Source organism: Rana temporaria, chromosome 11 (assembly GCF_905171775.1).
Source record: "Rana temporaria chromosome 11, aRanTem1.1, whole genome shotgun sequence".
Lineage (NCBI taxonomy): Eukaryota > Metazoa > Chordata > Amphibia > Anura > Ranidae > Rana > Rana temporaria.
This window is the reverse complement of record NC_053499.1, coordinates 117,877,297-117,897,361: the sequence shown is the minus strand read 5'-3', so window position 1 is coordinate 117,897,361 and position 20,065 is coordinate 117,877,297. Positions and strand designations below refer to the sequence as shown.

General features: G+C 45.1%; 1 protein-coding gene across 3 annotated transcripts in view; it reads left to right on the top strand.

Moving 5' to 3' along the window:
• The first annotated feature begins 3,962 nt into the window (after positions 1-3,962).
• Positions 3,963-20,065, top strand: part of KMT5B (lysine methyltransferase 5B) — a 42,619-nt gene continuing 26,516 nt past the window's right edge. Inside the window, exons 1-2 of one of the 3 annotated variants that reach the window (XM_040328919.1) lie at positions 3,963-4,112; positions 4,478-4,543. The gene's annotated coding sequence lies outside the window, so the exon portion shown is untranslated. Of the gene's footprint in view, positions 4,544-8,313; positions 8,476-20,065 lie in introns of those variants that run through there. The other 2 variants (XM_040328918.1, XM_040328920.1) reach the window with 2 other exon arrangements.

Below are 20,065 nucleotides of genomic sequence, written 5' to 3'. Positions count from 1 at the left end.
AAGCCGAGCCGAGTGTACTGTGCACTCGCATAGGCTCGGCCATGCTCGGCTCCGCACGCAGCCACGCAAGAGGAGCCGAGCGCCGCAGCCTAGAGCCGAGCCAAGTGTAATGCGCACTCGGCTAGGCTCGGCCCGCAGCCATGCGAGAGGAGCCGTGAGAAGCCAAACACACAGGAAATTCTGCTCCTCTCGGCTCGGCAAAGGCGCCAAATCCAAAAACAAACACTCACAACGCTGGACGAACCCCGCGAGGAAGCCGCAGACGGACACCTCCAAAGCTGCAGACGGACACCCACAAGGCTGGATGGACCCCGCGCAATGAAGCCGCAGACGGACACCCACAAGGCTGGATGGACCCCGCGCAATGAAGCCGCAGACGGACACCCACAAGGCTGGACGGACCCCGCGCAAAGAAGCCGCAGAGGGACACCCACAATGCTGGACGGACCCCGCAGACGGACGCTGGACAAGGCCGCCGATGGACGCAGGGCAAAAATGTAAGTTTTTATTTTTTTTCCCTTAAACTACCTTTCTAGGTTTGGGGTGCGCGTTATACGCCGGCGCGCGGTATACCCTGATAAATACGGTGCATTCCTTGCAGATAAAACCACAGAGCACGGCAGGTGACCAGATCTCGCGCACACTCCCGGAAGTGAGTTGGATATTTAAGATTCTTTGGTGGCCATTGCTCTTGCAGAGAACAAAGTTCAGATTCAGCACAAATATTGAGCTTACTCTTCTGAATTGAAAATATATTTTTGGTAGCAACAGAGTGACTTTACTATGGTAAAGCTTATATGATAGTGGTCTCCAGACTGTGACCTGGGTACTGCATGTGGCCCTTTGCTTGCCTTTATCCTGCCCTTGGGGCACTTTTCCTCCCACTAATAAAAGACACTATTCCCCACACCAACAAAAGAGCATAATTCCTGCTATCCAACATCAACAATGGGGCACTCTTTCTCCGATGGACACCCACGAAGGGGCACTATACCCCTCGCTGATATCAGTGATGGGGCACTATACCTGCCACTGACACCAATGATAAGGCACCAGTCCTATCACTGACACCGATGGGGCACTATTTTTCCCATTCACACTAGTGATGGGGCACTATACCTCCCACTGACATCAAGAATGGGGTGCTTTTCCTTCCACTGACACCAGTGATAGGTCACTATTCCTCTCAATGGGGTGCTCTTCCTTCCACAGACGCTAAGCATGGGGAACTATTCCTCCGACACCAAGGATGATCTGCTTTACCTTACACCGACACTACATGTGGCGAACAATTCCTCCCACCGACACCAACGATGGGGCACTATTCCTTTCAATTTCCATCTCACGTTCCTGGAATGAGCTCTTTAGGTACTGGGTGTTGTAGCGACCGCCAGCTGGATACTGGAACCTGTATTCAGATATTCGCCAGCACACCAAGGATCATCAATTTTGTCCAAACGGTTTTTATTCAAAAAAAAATCGCATCACAAAATGGTGTAGTGCAATGTTTCACAGCCATGCAGGACCCCTTTGTCAGGCCTGTCATCACATGCACTACACCATTTTGTAACATGATCTTTCTTGAATAAAAACTGTTTGGACGAAATTGGTGATCCTTGGTCGTATCTACTTACAACTCATTTCACGGACACCAACGATGGGGAATTATTCCTCCCACTGACACCAATGATGGGGCACTATTCCTACCCACTGGAACCAATGATGGGGCACTATTCCTACCCACTGGAACCAATGATGGGGCACTATTCCACAGACACCAATGAAAAGGCACTATTCCTCCCACTGACACCAATGATGGGGCACTATTCCAACAGACACAAAGGATGAGACACCATTCCTCCCACTGACACCAATGATAAGGCACAATTCCAACAGACACAAAGAATGGGGCACTATTCCTACTAGGGTTGTCCCGATACCACTTTTTTAGGACTGAGTACCGATACTTTTTTTCAAGTACTCGCCGATACCGATACTTTTTTTTAAATGTGTCCCCAAATGCAGCCATGTCCCCCCACAAATGCAGCCATGTCCCCCCACAGATGCAGCCATGTCTCCCCACCATATCCAGCCATGTCTCCCCCCATATCCAGCCATGTCTCCCCCCATATCCAGCCATGTCCCCTCATATCCAGCCATGTCCCCCCCCATATCCAGCCATGTCCCCCCATATCCAGCCATGTCTCCCCCCATATCCAGCCATGTCCCCCATATGCAGCCATGTCTCCCCCCATATGCAGCCATGTCTCGCCCCCCATATCCAGCCATGTCCCCCATATGCAGCCATGTCTCCCCCCATATCCAGCCATGTCCCCCATATGCAGCCATTGTCTCCCCCCCATATGCAGCCATGTCTCCCCCCATATGCAGCCATTGTCTCCCCCCCCATATCCAGCCATGTCCCCCATATCCAGCCATTGTCTCCCCCCATATCCAGCCATGTCCCCCTTACCTGCATCCCGCTGCCACCGGTTAATACGCGCAGGGAACATTACAGCTTTGAATAGCTGTAATGATTCGCGCCGCGTATAGACACTCCCCCTTGCTTGGGATTGGACAGTTCCCCCGAGCAAGGGGGAGTGTCTATACGCGGCGCGGCTCATTACAGCTATTCAAATGAAAGCTGTAATGTTCCCCGCGCGTATTAACCAGTCGGCGGCAGCGGGAATGCGGCGGGATGCGGCGTGACGGCGGCGGGGGGGATGTAGTATTCTATTTCGGTATCGGGGGTATTTCCGGGAGTACGGGTACTCCCGCAAATACTCGGAATTGGTCCCGATACCGATACTAGTATCGGGACAACCCTAATTCCTACCCACTGAAACCAATGATAAGGCACTATTCCAACAGACACAAAGGATGGGACACCATTCCTCCCACTGACACCAATGATAAGGCACTATTCCAACAGACACAAAGGATGGGACACCATTCCTCCCACTGACACCAATGATAAGGCACTATTCCAACAGACACAAAGGATGGGGCACCATTGCTCCCACTGACACCAATGTTTCTTTGTTTAGAAAGTTGGAGATCCGTTATATGTGGTTTTAGGCCCCGTTCAGGTCTTCCATAGCTTGCATACAGTGCCGATCCTGACCTCCCTGGGACCCTAAGCAAAATGACATGTCACATTAAAGTTGAGAAGTGGGGGGAGGGGTTGTTCTGCTGTCGTAAATTACATCTTACATTAAAGTGAGAAGCGGAGGGGTGCTGACTTCTTACCTCTTCTCCCATGCAGCCAGCAAGTTGAGAAGCGGGGTGAGGGGCCGAAAATGACTTCTCACCAGGCGGGGCCTCTAGTAATTTGGGGGGCCCTTCACAGCTTTGCGGGGCCCTAAGCGGCTTGTATAGTGAGCCTATAGGGCGGATCGGCCCTGCTTGCATACCCCGTAGTAATTTACCCAACATTCTGCGTGTCACGCATAGGGCAGCTCATTCACTTCAATGGGTCGCGCAATGTGCGCCTGTCACCCAAAAGAAGTTCCTGGTCGTTTTAGGGTGACAGGCTTTGCATGATTTATAAAAGGCGCGGTTTGTCGCAATTCTGTCGTGTGACAATCACTTGTTGTTTAGGGTGCCATTAAGAATGAACGATCCCAAATACGTGTTTTATTGCGATTTGGAATCACTGGCAGAATTGTGGCGATTTAAAATCGGCAAGTGGGAACGGGGCCTAAGTGATTCCGTTTGCATGTACTATTTGGGGGGGATGTGATGGACAATGGTTGTTTACCCCACACCCAGGCTGGAGGGGGAAACCATGAAAAGTGAAGGAGCTCCGAGTGTTCAGACCCTCCCTGAGCACAGTGCCGTGTACAGGTGAGTGGTATATACGGTGCTGAGTACAGGTGAGCGGTGTACACGGTGCTGTGTGGATTCACAGTGGATGAATTGCGCTCATCACTGCCTTCTATCACTGTGGGTGGGAGTCTCTCGCGTTCTCCCGGCCGGTACTACGTAACATATCCCTCCGCGCTCTCCGTCTCAGACACGGCGAATCAGCCGCACTCCCAAGCCAGGCGGAAGTAGCCAACGTCGAGCGCCTGTCAACGAAAACACACCGTGGGGACACGCACTGGCCAACGGTAATGCTTCCAAGCGACGTTCCGACGCCGCTTTCCGTTTCCCCGCCGTAGCTTTCCCCTTCTTCCTCCGAGCAGAGAATGGGCGGCGGAAGGACACAAGTGCCAGGGACTACTTGTTACGGTAGCTGTGCTGCGGCCTCGGCCCCCGCCGCCATCTTGAATGTTAATGTTTCCTTCCAAAGATATATATTTATATAAATATCCCACGTCCCCCCCAAGTCGTCACTGGTGCCATTTAACCCCTTGTGTCTCAGCCGGTGTAGTGAAGTTTGTCTCGGCAGCCTGGACCCCCCTCCTGCACGTGTTTCCATAACGACATCGACAACACTGCTATTTACATTATAAATCCGTTTTGTGCCATTTAGGGCTGTCGTCCGATCGCCGGATCCGTGTGAGGGGAGAGGTGATCGGTCACCCCAGCTCAGTACCAGGTACTATTTTTTGTTTATTCTTACAATGTGATGATGGTGATTTGCTGTTCTCATTGACTTCTCATTGTTTTGTATGAGCCAGGAAGGCAGGATTCCATTTTACATCTCTATGTATAGCTGTGTGTATATGTGATCACCTTTTGTATTCCCTCTGATCCCCCCCAGAGGCCATATTGGCTGTGCTGTGGGGTCAGGCCTGACTGTCAGCCATAGGTGAGGAGCCATGTTATCTGATCTGTTTGTAAACAGACGGCCAGCCAAAGTTGAAATGCCCCTTCCTTCATCCCTGACTTCCTGTCTGACCTGGACTCTCATTGTAGCCCCATGGTTCTGCCTGCCATTATATGTGCAGGATGTCCCCAGAAAATGTAGAGCTTTGTAAGCCATAATCTGTCTACGATCCGTGCGACAAATGGCACAACTTGCGTCAGATTCACGTAACGCTGGCCGTACGCGGCTTGTTTTTTTTCTGGCCGAACTTCCCCTATCCACACATTTTGAGGTGGATGGGGGAATCCTCCCCCTGCGCAATTGTGTGCGACTTCCCTGCCATCAGAATACACTGATCAGCGCTGATCCTTAGAGATGGGCTCGGGCGTGTTTAGGATCCTACTCCCAACTAAGGATGAGCTCAGGCGTGTTCGCAACCGCACGTGCAGGGCCCGCCAGGAAGTCGGTACTGAGGAGCGCTTATCACAAGCAGTGAGACATTTTCCTGATCCGCGGGTGCAGATATCGGGAAATGTCATCCTTGGTCCCAACCCACCTGCCTGATGCTGCCAGGAAGCAGACACCGTACACCGCTAATCGCAAGCAGTGAGACGTTTTCCTGATCCGCGGCTGCAGAGATCGAGAAATGTCATCCTTGTTCCCAACCCACCTGCCTGATCCTGCCAGGAAGCAGACACCGTACACCGCTAATCGCAAGCAGTGAGACGTTTTCCTGATCCGCGTCTGCAGAGATCGGGAAATGTCATCCTGGGTCCCAACCCACCTGCCTGATCCCACCAGGAAGCAGACACCGTACACCGCTTATCGCAAGCAGTGAGACATTTTCCTGATCTGCGGCTGCAGAGATTGGGAAATGTCTCACTGCCTGTGATTAGCGCTCCTCAGTTCCGACTTTCTGGCAGGCTCTGCACGTGCGGTTGCGAACACTCCTGAGCTCATCCTTGGTCCCATCCTACCTGCCTGATCCCGCCAGGAAGCAGACACCGCTAATACCAGGCAGTGAGATATTGGCCATGTGGGTTGGGACTAGGGGGGGATCGGGCAAGTGGGTTGGGACTAGGATCCTCAACACGGCCGATCCCATTTCTACTGATTGTGTGGAAATTTTCCAGCAGACTAGCTGTGCAGAAGGCGATTAGTAGCTTGATTTCTGTATAACCAGCCTGCCCATACATGGATTGAAATTCGGGCGGTACCTGTTGAACTGGTCAAATTTTGATTCATGTATAGCCGTCTTAAACTTATTGCTTTGATCTTGGATCAAAGAGTCCCAGGGTTTTCATTCCACAAGTGAAACTCCTAATTCCTCCACTGTCAGAATACGTAGATCAGCACTGTAGGCACTGATCGAGTGGCTTTTATCCGACAGGGCGATCGAACAGCGGTTGCTCGATAGATTTTTGTTCAACTGCAGTGCCCACACATGTATTGCAATTCAGCCGCTCCCCGCAGAACCAGCCAAAATTCAATCCAACAATGGCCACCTTAAAGCAAAACTAAAGCCATCGATTTAGTTAAATTCTCGGTGTGCCGGGATAGCTAACTGTTACATTTGCTCGTGCTGTTGACCAAACTGTCAAACCATCAAATGGGCGGTGTCATAACGGATCACATGAGCAACACCATGGCAGTTGCAGATCAAATAGAAGCTAAAATGGCAGTTTCCTTGGCTAAAAAGGATGGGAGGGTTTGATTTCACTTTAAAGCAATTTAAAATTGTTAGTACGGTGTGTACCCACCGTCATGTTTACACATTTTTTTGCTACCATTGGACCCCTCCAGCATCACAGGAGACTGTGAACTCCTGCACATGTGCAGTGCAATCTCTGTGCCACTGATAGGAGAGAGCACTAGGAGAGCGCTTGTTTTCTGAAATTTTTGAATTTTTTTTCTTGATTAGTGGAGAGTCCTGCTGTCAGAATTCAATGTCCCAGCGGGGAGTATTCCTTTATCACCCTTGCTTGTGTGGCTAAAGGAATCTGTTCATCTTTTCTCATTTAGCCCACTGACTTCTTCATAAAAAAAAAGAAGCCATGATCAGCTTTAGGGTTCACTTACACTGTGCATTGTGTCTAAGTTTGAATCCCCCCACCTAGCTAGTCTTCACTCACACTGGGCTATAGGTGTGTATTCCCGGGCACATTTACTCCCATCACCTCTGCTAAGCAGACCACAGTAATCTATGGAGGGTCCTTTGCTCTGGCATGGTTTGCGCTCACACTGCAATTAACTGTACTTGAAAGAGGGTGGTCCTGGGCATCATTAACCCTTTCTGGGCACGGTTTGGAGCACTCATACTACACAAATGATCCAGGCAGAGAAGATGGACTCTTCATGGACATTACATTTGGTTGATCTCATTTATACTCTCAATGCAGTGCAGTTTGGAATGACTAGTCATTAAAATGGCGTGTGTGAACAATTCACACAATGCCTTCATTATTCCAGCCCTGTAATGATAATAAAATGCCTTACATTAACCCTATTAATGAAAGCCTTCCCTGTAAACCAGTCATACAAGAGCTATGTGGGAGTTTCTGTATTTTCATTGTTGGCAGATACTGACAGTAAAATGTTAATTGTGAACCCGTAACTTAATCTACATTGTAGTCCAGCAACAATGTCATCACTTGGTGGTACGAGGAACTGCTTTTTTTTTTTTTTTTTTTTTTACTCCTACATCAAGCAAGGCTGAACATCTGGGTGTGTGGTTTCAGGACATTTAAATCATGTATGTGTTGCTGCCTTTCATTGGCTGCTGACGGAGTGAGGGGGAGGGGATGTTCTTTCTGTGTCATGCCCTGATTATGTGTTTTGCTTCCTAAAGGCAAGGGCTTTAAATTGTGACGTACAAATTCTTTTGTGTGGTTTGATTTTAAGGCGTAACGTAAAATGTGGTCTAGTAAACAAGTACCGGTTTCTTTCCATGTTTCTTCATATAATGCATGTCCTTAATATATTTAACAGCTTCTTATGTTGTTGTTATTTTTATAGTGACTAAAGGAGGCTCGCTTAATAATCTGTACGTTTCTGGCATCTGACACTGATGTTGGCCTTGATTGAGTAATTCTGTTCTATTTATTATGCTAGGGGTTAGTACAAGTTGTACGGTTGGCAGTGTATACTGCAAAAAGCCACAAGGTGGCAGCAGTAAAATACATTCACGTTTCCTCTTTCGAGATTGCCAGTTTTTTGCTTAAATTTAAAGTATATGTATAGCCCTTCTTCGTCGTCTACTCCCCCCCCCCCCCCCTTATTATTTTTTATTTTTTTTTAAGTTTGAGATAAAGTAGGAGGAAAGTAGAATTCCCATCAGGTTTTTTTTGATGTTTGTGTTCCTGCTGGCTAGATTCACACTCTGTTTTTCCTGGTTGCAGAAAGTGATGGGCAACCCAACATTTTATTTCATAGTTGTCACCAGAACAAGAATTGGATGAAGAAATTCTAATGGGAATGCCTGTTCTGGTGACAGAAGGCAAGTTCCCCTAATTTTTTTTATTTTATTTTTTTAGGACACAGACCGCAAATAAATATCCCAAACTGAGAAAATGGTTTGCTTTAACAGCTTATAAAGTATTACCCGGAGTTCAGCTTCAATTTTTTAGCCAAGTTCTTCTAAATCTACTAATCTGCAAGCATGCCACATTGACATGGCTATAGCCGAGTCCGGTAGTGATTGTTATGTGATGGGGGGGCGTAGAGTGAGTATGAACATGTTGAAAACTTCATATCCTTGTTTCTATGTTTGAATTTTGTTTTAGGATTCTATTATATTTGGTTTTGTTTCCTGTTTGAGGGACACAGGATTTATAGATAAGTGGATTATACCACCATCTACAGGAGGATTTACATATTTTATTCACAATAGAAAACATATGAAATGTTAAAGCGTTAACCCCCCCCCCCCCCCCAGAGTCTGTTTCCTTAAAACATGTTATACAGCACCGTGCTTGTGCTGTGTAATTTGGCCCCTTCTATCACCTGAATTACATGTCTGATCCTGCCTGGTTATACCCTTCCCTCTGTAAACTGACCAAGGTTTATCATGGCTGCTGAGCCCTGACATTGTGGTCAGTTTATGTGCTTCCGTTATCCGCAGCCCTGCTTTGTCCTTCTCTGTCCTCCTCTCCCTGCTTGTCTGCTCATGCGAGTGCCCACCCCCTCCCCTCCTGCTGCTCAAATAACTTTTTTCTTGTCCCTATATAATCCTCACTGTGTCCCAATAACAGGAGCTCCTGTCTCTGTGTTTTCTAAAAAACAAAACAAAAAACATGCCTCCTTTTACCGTATTTCAGAGCGTCTCCCCAAGATCACGTGACTGGCCGGCTTTCTCTCCTCTCCACCTCTCGTCCCGGCTGATGTCAGCGGGGGAATCTTGGCCCGCCTGCTGCATCTGTCAGCCGGGCAGAGGAGAGAACCAGCCAGTCGTGTGATCGCGGGGAGCTGCTCTGAAAGACAGACGGGAGCGCCTGTCATTGGGAAACACGAGGATTATATGAAGTAGTGAAAGTGGGTTAACGACTACTTTAAAGCGTTTGTTACCCCAACACTTCATATTCCTGATATGTGCCTGCTGTACCAAGTACTTGTATGAGAAAGTATCTTGTTCTTTGTATTGCTTCTTTTATGTGAAATCCCTGGTGTTCCTGCCAGTCCCTTTTGCTTTCCTATTTAAAACTGATTGCACTAAGCACACCATGGTCCGTTCTCTAGCTGTGCTGGGAACTCTGTGTGCTATCCTCCAATGATCAGACTTATCCTAACACACCCCCACCACACAGCCATTCACTGGGATGCTCAGTGTGCTGCTGCTGCTCCCCCCTCAGCTCTTATGCAGCTGAGAACAGAGGGAGTGTGATCACTTATAAAAAGAGGAAAAAAAGTGTGTGTGTATTAGAGCTGCACGATTCTGGGAAAAATGAGAATAGCGATTCTTTTGCATAAAATGAAGATCGCGATTCTCAAGTTTTTTATTTATTTAAAGTGGTAGTAAACCCTGTTTTTTTTTAAACCTACCTGAAAGGCAAAAGCCATAATGAGCTAGTATGCTAGCTCATTATGAAATACTTACCTTGGAACAAGTCGTAGGGAACTTACCTGGTCCACACCAAGGGAGGTGTCATCTTGCCTCGGCGTGTCTTCTGGGTATCGCCGCTCCAGCGCTGTGAGTGGCTGGAGCGTCAATGTCGTCACGCGCGGGAGACTTCTTGCCGGCTAGGTCTGGCGGCTGCCCGGCCTTTAGGCGAGGATCATCGCTGCGCCGCTGCAGTCAGCCGCGCATTGCGAGGGGAATATCTCCTAAACCGTTCAGGTAAGCCTTATTATAGGCTTACCTGTAGGTAAAAGTGGTAGTACAGAGTATACTACCACTTTAAAGTTATTTTCAACACAAAACCGAGCTTATGTGCTTAAAAACAGTAAATTTTAAAAGCCGCAGCAAACCTGCTGACCTTACATGCTTGCTAATGTGAAAGAACAACTCTGATTTTCCCATTTAACTAAATGTGAAAATCGGAGGTATTCTGTCACATTAGCAAGCATATGAGGTTTGCTGCTGCTTTTAAAATTTAACATGTAAACAGTCTGTCAGATTTTCATATACTGTTTTTAAGCATATAAGCTCTGTTTTGTGTTGAAAATAACTCTGAAAGTTATTACTCTGTTGGGTGTAACAAGATGTCCGCTTGCCCCCCTTCTAACTAACATTACTGTACAGGAGTGTGGGGTGGAGCAAGATGGCGGCGGCGAAATGTCACTTCCTGACGAGACAGCCGCCGCTGGGTGTACCAAGATGGCAGCCGCTCCGGAGCTAGGCCGAAGCCGGGGACTTTCCTATGGCCGCACCCGAAAATCGCGGGTCATCCGGGCCTGGAGATCGTCGGGGAGGGGGGGTTAATCGAGATCGCGATTGATTTACAATTAATCGTGCAGCTCTAGTGTGTGTGTGTGTGTGTGTGTGTATATATATATATATATCTATCATATTTATCTTCCTATAGTGCGCACCAGCGTATAGCGAGCACCCATACTCTAGAAGGGAAATTCCTGGAAAAAAAATGAATTACTTACAGTTTGTCGGTGTCTTGCCCGGCGTCCGTCTGCGGCCTCGGTGGTGTCCTCCCCGCTTCTCCCGCGCTGTCTCTGAGCTCCGCCGCCGACATATACCGAGCGCAGTACACTCGGCTATGCTCGGCCCCGCTCGGCTCCTCTCGCATAAAGGCTAGGAGGCGGCACAGGGCGTGACCGTGAGCAGAGCCGAGCGCGGCCGAGTGTACTGCGCTCGGTATATGTCGGCGGCGGCGCTCAGAGACAGCGGATCGACGTATAACGCGCACCCACGATTTCCCCCTGATTTTAAGGGGAAAAAAGTGTGCGTTATACGCCGATAAATACGGTATATATATTGTAGCAGAGCATCCCAGAGAAAGCCTGGGAAAGTCCTGTTCGGGGGGTTTATACCTCTCTCAGGCTCCTCTCTTACACGTTCAGGGATCTCTGATCCAGTACAGGTGTTGTTCCTCTCTCCCAGGTCAATTTAAGCTCACCTGAGCAGACAGCCTTTGCTCTGCCTGGGAAGCACAGATAGTAAAAACTGTTAAGCAGTTGATGTGGAAGCTGACAAGCTGTAGGCTTGCTCAGCCTGGTAGTGAGGGCCTGTATATATTGTATAGTTAGAGCCAAGACGCGGCTACGTTTTTGTTTAATTATTTTTGTTTTGTTTGTTTTTTCTGCACACTGTACAGCACCTGTAAATAGACTTTGTATATAGCACCAATAAACTGCACTGTTTTTCACTCCTCCTATGGACTTGGTATCTGTGCCTGCTCATCCCAGGGAGCTTTTGTACCTGCTACCTATCCCCCAGGTTTATATATATATATATATATATATATATATATATATATATATATATATATATATATATATATATATATATATATATATATATTATTAGGGGTGCAACGGATCAAAAAACTCACGGATCGAATCGAACCTCCGATCAGGAGTCACGGATCGGATCATTTTCAGATCAGCAAAAAAAAAAAGTCCCTTTTCATCAGTCCAAAAAAAAAAAAAGTTTTATATATATATATATATATATATATATATATATATATATATATATATATATATATAATCACACACTTTATAGTCATTGTCAGAACTGGGGGGAAATAACATGCAGTAGTAGTAAATAATCTTGCTGTAAAAATAGCAAGATTGTACTTTTAACAAGTCCTGTCCAAACAGCCTCTTTAATCCACCCTTGTGAATTGCTACTGTGCTCTTTTTTTTTTTTCCCCTCCTCTCAACCAGTGCTTCACTAACATTCCCTCTCCAAGTCTGCTTGCCAGAGCCCAGCGCACAGCGTGACACGCCTCCCCGGGGAGGCGTGTCACGCTGGGCTCTGGCAAGCAGACTGGGTGGAGCAAGATGGCCGCCGCTCCGGAGCTAGGCCGAAGCTGGGGACTTTCCTAGGCTCCACGGATCGCGGGGTGTGCTGATCCGAACGGGGTGACCCGTTCGGATCACGGATCGGTGACGATCCGTTGCACCATATATATATATATATATATATATATATATATATATATATATATATATATATATATATATATATATATATATATATATATATATATATATATAATGATATCACATTAAATATCTATACAAATTTTTGATTTTCTATTTCTATTTTAAACGGAATTGGTTGTTTTGCAAGGCGATCGTTTACAATTACTCTAACCCCTTGGTGCCACCTTCTGTCGGCTCTGGGGTTTGGCATGCCAGGAGGTGGGGGTGGGAGACCATTTGACTGGCTGTCACAATGGTTATAATGATTGGAAAATGTCTTGCGATCAGGAGCTTTTAATGAGCCGCAGGGCACGGGCTCTCGGCACAGGTCTATTGGCACTATTGCATGCCAAGGCCCGGACGTTTACGTGCGGTCGTTGCCTTGGGGTTATGGACCGCCTGATTGCAATTTACTGCAAAGCGATGTACACCACGAAAAAAGACTGAATATAAAGAGAAAAAATGTATTGGAATTTGTATTTATTCAGTGCAAATATATTATAAACTGTCACTGTACTAATGACACTGGGCAGAAAGGGGTTAACATGTAGGGGTTAAATGTGTGCCTAACAACAATGTGTATGGTGTGCTGCTTTTTACTAAAGATCTCCATTTCTTATTCCTGCTTTACAGGGATAGGAAACAGAGAGATAATTGCCTCTATATAGAGCCCTGTGTTGATTGTGAATACAGGACTCTGGGCTGTGATTGGACATGATCAGCAGGTCCTGGCCACAAGTCATTGGCTGGAATCTGCTGACAGACTGCTGCTGTGTGCAATCACAGGGGATACCTAAACCCAGAAACGGCAGCAATGTAAAAAACAGTGGTGATCAAATGGCACCAATAGAAAGCTCAATTTGTGAGATGAAAAATTATATACATTTTTTTTTTTTTTTGGGTAGAGCGTTGCATACCCGCGCAATTATCAGTTAAAGTTGAAATGCTGGGCTGCAGAGCAGACAACTAAAAAGCGTTTGCTGCACGTGCCCTTCAAGAGTGAACATCTCTTCTGAGTTGCTTTGGACACTCAGAATATTATCAGGAGTAAGAGTTCTCATCTATCCCAGCAGAAGAAGCCTAGGCCTCAAGCTGATAAGAATGACCCTTCTAGTGAAGAGTTTCTTTTGTTTCTTCCAGGCTTGAGCATCTAAGGTCAAACCCAAGCCAGGAGCCCAGTGTCACTGCAATCCCTTATTCTCCTAAAACCTTCAAAGTTAGAGGTGCCCCCACTTTCAAAAGCCAGGGGACTTCTGTTTGTCCATGTGGACATTTGCACAGCATCTTGGATACCTGGGTATGGGAGGTGGTCCAGTGGGCTATGAACTAGAGTTTTGCTCCCATCCTTTGTCTTCTAGCCTTTCAGACCTCCATATTGCCCTTGCAGGTCTTCTGGAGCAAGAGGTAATTGCCCCAGTTCCTGTATTGGAAAGATTTTTAGGATTTTATTACAACCTTTTAGTTTTCAAAGACAAAACGGGCATCTTGAAAGTCAGGTTTTTTTATCTGAATGCATTTTATGCACTACATTAAATAGCCTTCTGTGTGCAGGCACCTCCGCTAATGCTTACCTGAGCCCCATCTCTATTCAGCGATGTCCACGACTGCCTCAGCCGCCCAGGACTCTGTTCCCCTTTATTGGGGAGGGGCAGAATGGCAGCTCTGTGTCTGAATGCCTCGGCTCGGGTGCCCCCATAGCAAGCTGCTTGCTGTGGGGGCACTCAAAGCGAGAAGGGGCCAGGAGAGCTGAAGGCGGACACGACAAGAGGAGGATCCAGGCTGCTCTGTGCAAAACCAACCGCACAGGGCAGGTAGGTATAACATGTTTGTTTTTTTTATTGAAAAAAAGGAGACTTTACAATCGTTTAGGCTCCATGCACACTGAAGCTGATAAACTGTAGTTAATTGGTGTTTTGGCATTTTTTTTTTAAAGCCCATAAAATTAACTCTATGTTATGTGCCCATGCACACCTTGGCGTTTTTTTGTGTTAATGAGCTTTGGAGTTTATTGGCTTTTTTCTGAATGCCCGAAATTTGCGTACAAAGTGCCGTTTTTCAGTGGGAAAAAACTCTTAAAAACGCTCAAATACTTTTAAAAGCGCCAGCGTTTTTTAGCGTTTTTTTTAATCCATTGTAAAAAAAAAAGCTACACTGAAAAACACTGATTAAAGAAAGCTATTGCAAAAATGCTAAAAAAACGTTGAAAGGCTCCCTGCAAAGCTGCTGGCGTTTTTTTTTATAGATTTTTTTTAGCTTCAGTGTGCATGGAGCCTTAAGGTTTATTTATTTAATTTTTTAACCAGGTAGATGGATGTTCAGGCCTCTTTTAAAGTCAAATTTGGGTGTAATGTCTTCCAGGCAGCTTTTTGAGCTAGAGGCAGTCCTCACTTTGTTTTAAGTTTGACCCTGGTAGCATGCATTTATTGTTTTTCTCAGCCCTCTGTAGAACTGATTTAGACATCCCAGTTGTCTCTGAATCCTGTGTCTCAGTAAACAGACATTTTTTTTCATACATTGTAAATTCCCTTTATTGGAAGTTTTTAAGGGGTATGTGCCACACCACTGTTTATAGCCCTACTTTTGCACTACTTTGTTACAAAAATAAGGCATGTTGGGTATGTAATGGGTTACACCAGTCTGATCACTTATTGTTTGTCAGTGTCTAAATGTTCCTGTGGGCAGCAGTATAGCCCCAATTGCCTCTGAATCCTGTGTCCCTTTCAAGAAAAGGGTATTTACTAACTGTAAATACCCTTTTCTTGAAAGGTACACGCGATCGGAAATTCCGACAGCAAAAGTCAGAAGTGAGCTTTTGAATGGAAATTCCGACCGTGTGCATGCTCCATCGGACTTTTGCTGTCAGAATTTCCACCAACAAAAGATTGATAGCTGTAGAGAGGTGTTAGAGGCAGAAAATAACTATGTGGGGGACCCAACGCCGAAGGGAAAGAAAATATGGCTTGAAAAACAACAAGCGTATAAATCGGTAATTACAAGGGAAGTAGAGACCAGACGACTTTTTTTGCGACAATCCTCATTTGTAGAAGGGGAAAGTGTTGGAAGGATGCTGGCGCAGGTGGTAAAATCTAACTCCTCCTCCTCCGGCGTTCGGTCCATCAGATTAACAAGTGGTGCGATAACTTCGGACACCTCAGAGATAGTGCAGATTTTCTGGGCATATTATCAGAAATTGTACACTACACAAAAGAGGGGAATGGAGAAAGAAATGGAGGACTTCCTGGAGAGACTAGAAATCCCGTTTATATCCCAATTAGAAAGGGAAGAACTAGAAAACCCAATAACACTTGGGGAGTTACAGGTGGCAGTAGCAGGTATGGCGAATCAAAAATCGCCAGGACCAGATGGGCTCCCACTAGAAATGTACAAATATTATGGAGATATATTGTTACCTCAGCTTATAAAAATTAAATGGAGCGGCGGTAGAAGGTAAACTCCCTGCCTCAATGCTGGAAGCAACGGTTATAATTATACCAAAAGATGGGAAAGATCCACTGGACCCTGTGGCATATAGACCTATATCCCTTTTGTGCTCTGACGCCAAGATTATAGCAAAGGTCTTGGCGACAGGGCTTAATAGGGTTATTTCAAAATTAATTCACCCAGACCAGACGGGGTTTATAGCCAATAGATCCACTAGTATGAACATCAGGAGGACATTTCTAAACTTACAAACCCCAACACAGAATGAGGGAGCAAGGGCCGTATTGTCACTGGATGTGACCAAAGCCTTTGACAGCGTAGAATGGGGGTATATTTGGAGGGTGCTGGATAAATTTGGGTTTGGCCCGACTTTTTCAGGGTGGATAAAAATGCTCTATGATAACCCTAGTGCTAAGTTAAAAATAAATAATGAATTCTCAAAAAAAATTGTCCTCGAGAGGGGGACGAGACAGGGGTGCCCCTTGTCACCCCTGCTCTTCGCCCTAGCGATGGAACCTCTGGCAATTGCTATTAGGTCAAATATCGAGATATCCGGCTTCCAGAGAATGACGGGAGAAGAAAAAATCGCGCTTTATGCCGACGATATCCTGCTCTTCCTGGGAGACACGGAACAATCTCTGACAAAAGCAATGAGTTTGGTGGAGGAATTTGGGAGTTTTTCGGGATTAGAAATAAACTGGGGGAAGTCCGAGTTACTGCCGTTAGATCCACTGGGAGAAACGGCAATACGTGGATTGCCACAGTTATCAGTGGTGGACACAATGAGATATCTGGGGATATTGGTGACGAAAAACCCTAATCAATACATTTATAAAAATCTCATCCCTCTACTTGCTAAGTTCAAGCAAAAAATTTATATTTGGAAACGTCTCCATCTGTCAGTGGCGGGCAGGTGTAGCTTAATCAAAATGATTTGGCAACCACAACTTTTATACATAATGCACAATTCCCCAATATGGATTGGAAAAAAATGGTTCAATAAAATTGAATCTCTCTTTAGGGAGCTAATTTGGAAAGGGGGACAAGCTAGGATACGCCTTCGCACATTACAACTCCCGGTGGGGGAGGGAGGACTTGCAGTGCCCCAACCCGAGATATATTATTTTTCTGCACAACTGCAACAAATAGGGGGAGGTAATATCCCAGGAGGAGGTACCCCTAATGGGATGATAACGATGAACGGGGTCTCTCACGACACTATCTTTGAAGCACTAGAGGCTGATTCCTTTAGATATAGGAATCCAACAACAAAAATGATAACCAAAATATGGAAATCGGTTAAAAAATTGATGGGCTATACCGGGTTTTCTGAACTCTCCCCTTTGTGGAATAACAATAAACTGAAGGAAGTCCTCCAGATAGGAAAGGTCAGAGCATGGGAAATAAATGGTATTAAAAGGTTGAAACAACTGTATAAAGAGGATAAATATAGGAAATTTCAGGATTTAAGAGAGGAATTTAAGATACCTCAGTATTCATTTTTCACTTATATACAGGTGGGGCATGCCCTTGAAGCCCAGTTTAGGACACAAACACTAGTGTGGTGCGAAATGCCCCTTCTCCAAGAACTAGGCAAGGTAGGACCAACCAAGGGACTCATCTCTGAATTATACAAACAGATGGTTAAAAAGGCTAATATGGGCCGGCATCTGTTAAAAACAAAAGAGAAATGGGAGGAGGACTTGGGGGAATTGACACAGGATCAGTGGCGGAGGGTTCTGGAGATGGGGCCGAAAGTTTCGGTCTCACCCCCACAGAAGGTCTCCCATCTGATGCTGGTGAATCGTGCTTACTATACACCTAAACGTCTGTTCAAATTTGGGAGAAGAACAAATGACAAATGCCCTAGATGCCAGGGGACCGGAGACCTAGTACACATGGTGTGGCGATGCCCAAAGTTGTTTCGTTACTGGGAGGGAGTCGTAAATGTCATAGGGGAGACATTTGGGGTACCTCTGGAAGCAGAAGCCACACTATGTGTACTGGGATATAGAAGGGAACGGAACGAGAAGAAAAGCACCACAGTAGTGTTATTGAGATGTCTGTTCCAAGCAAGGAAATTAATAATGTTAAGATGGCAGGCGATAACACCTCCAACAATAAGGGAATGGGAGGGAGTAGTAAATGAGACAATATGTAAAGAAAGAGCAGTCTATACAAAAAGAGGTAACCTTAAGGAGTTTGAGGAGATGTGGAGACCTTGGCTGGAACAGAAGGACCTGCCCCTCTAGTGGGTAAGAAATATAACTGGGACGAGGTAGAAATAAAATAATTCTTAAAAATAAAGCTAGACATGTGTCATTTAGGAAAGCCGAGGCTGGCTTCGAAACCCCACCTGGGGAGAGAGAAAAATGGAGGGAGGGTCTAGATACATAAAGTTGAGAACGAAAACTTTGGGCACCAACCACATTGTGAATAGATATAAGAACAGCCCCCTGTAATGGGGATGATCTGAGCATTTTTATCTTTCTCTTTTTTCTTTTTTTTTTTTTCCTCTCCCCTTCTCTTTCTCATCCTTTTCACGGGATGTTGTTTCCCTTTCCCTTTATATAAATAAGATGATCAATGTATATTCTTAATTTTTATAATAGATGTATCGCACACTAAGATTAAGTGACAAACAAGTAAGGATGTTGGTTCTTGGAACTTTTTTGATATGAAAGATTTGTTTAAATAATCAAATGTGTATAAAGAAAAAAAAGACAAATAAAGAATGAAATTTAAAAAAAAAAAAAATTAATGGTGGGCTAAGAGACCGAAGGGGTTAGCTGAGGAGTAGGGAGAGAGATTTGGATGACATCAGCATAGGAATAACATTGGAAGCCATGTGAGTTTTTTATCTGACCAAGGGAGGAGATGTAGATAGAAAATAAAACATGTCTGTAGGAAGAAACATACAGGACCTCTAAAAAATAGGAATAGGATAGGATAAGAAAGAGTTTTTGAGATTCAAGGATAATTTAGATAGATAGTAAGAGGAACCAGGAAAGAGCAGAGTTTTAGAGACCAAAAGAGTGGATTTTTTTTGAGGAGGAGCTGGTGGTCAACTGCAGCAGAAATGTCTAATAATATGGGTCTGAAGTAACAACTAATGGTTTTCACAGTTAGTAAGTCATCAATTAGTTTTGTGAGAGCAGTTTCAGTGGAGTGTTGCAGGAGAAAGTCAGACTGTAAAGGCTCAAGACGATTTTAGGACATCAGGGTGTGTGGTTTGATGGAGACATGAAGGCTGAGGCATTTCTTTATCTTTTATTCACCCATGCTGGTCAGGAGTAGCGACATCCCTTTTCTCTTTACATTTACTAACCCCCTGTATTGGTATTAGGACAAGCCTGCAACCCCATGTTCTGGGACATAGGAATGTTCTTTTACCTCTACTTTGAGCAATCAAACGGGACAAGAAGATTGTTTTCAGTGAGTTAGCAAGATGATTGTAGACATGATTGTGAACATTTTAGAAGTTTGGAAGTAAACAGGAGTAAGGAAATGGCTCTGTTCAGTCAGGCAGAGTCTACAAACAGTTACAGGTTTGCTAGGCTCAGTAATTAGTATTGTCATTATTGCTGCTTGGGCAAATTGATATATAAGGAAATTACCTTAAGGGTTTCAACTAGCTCACAAGTACTCAAAGATGTATTATCTCTCCTGATAGATACAAGGATTGCCAAGTTGTCATTCGGAGTTTGAGCATCACCTGTAACATCGAGTCTGTGTAGGGATTAACTTGGGATAATACTGTGCAATTCCAGATATCAGAAACACTTTTTTTAATGTTCTATGTAAAATATTTTTGTACTTGTTATCTGGGACATGCTTCGTGCATTAAACTGTATATTCTAACAAAAATAAAAAAGCTCTAACCAACAAGTAACAACATTATATACACTGAAAAAAAAAAAAAAAAAAAAAGATTGATAGCTGGCTTTCATATTTTTCGACGGAAAAAATTCCTATCAGAAAATCTGTTTGTAGCAATTCCAACTTACAAAATTCCGACGCATTCTCGAAAACAATTCGACGCATGCTCGGAAGCATTGAACTTAATTTTGACGGCTCGTCGTAGTGTTGTACGTGACTGTGTTCTTGACGGACAAAAGTTCCGAGAACTTGTGTGACCGTGAGTATGCAAGCCAATCTTGAGCGGAATTCTGTTGGAAAAAACATCCAAGGTTTTTTCGATGGAAAATCCGATCGAGTGTACGGGGCATTAGTAAAAAATCCAGTTGTCATTTTAAATTTTTTTTGCATATA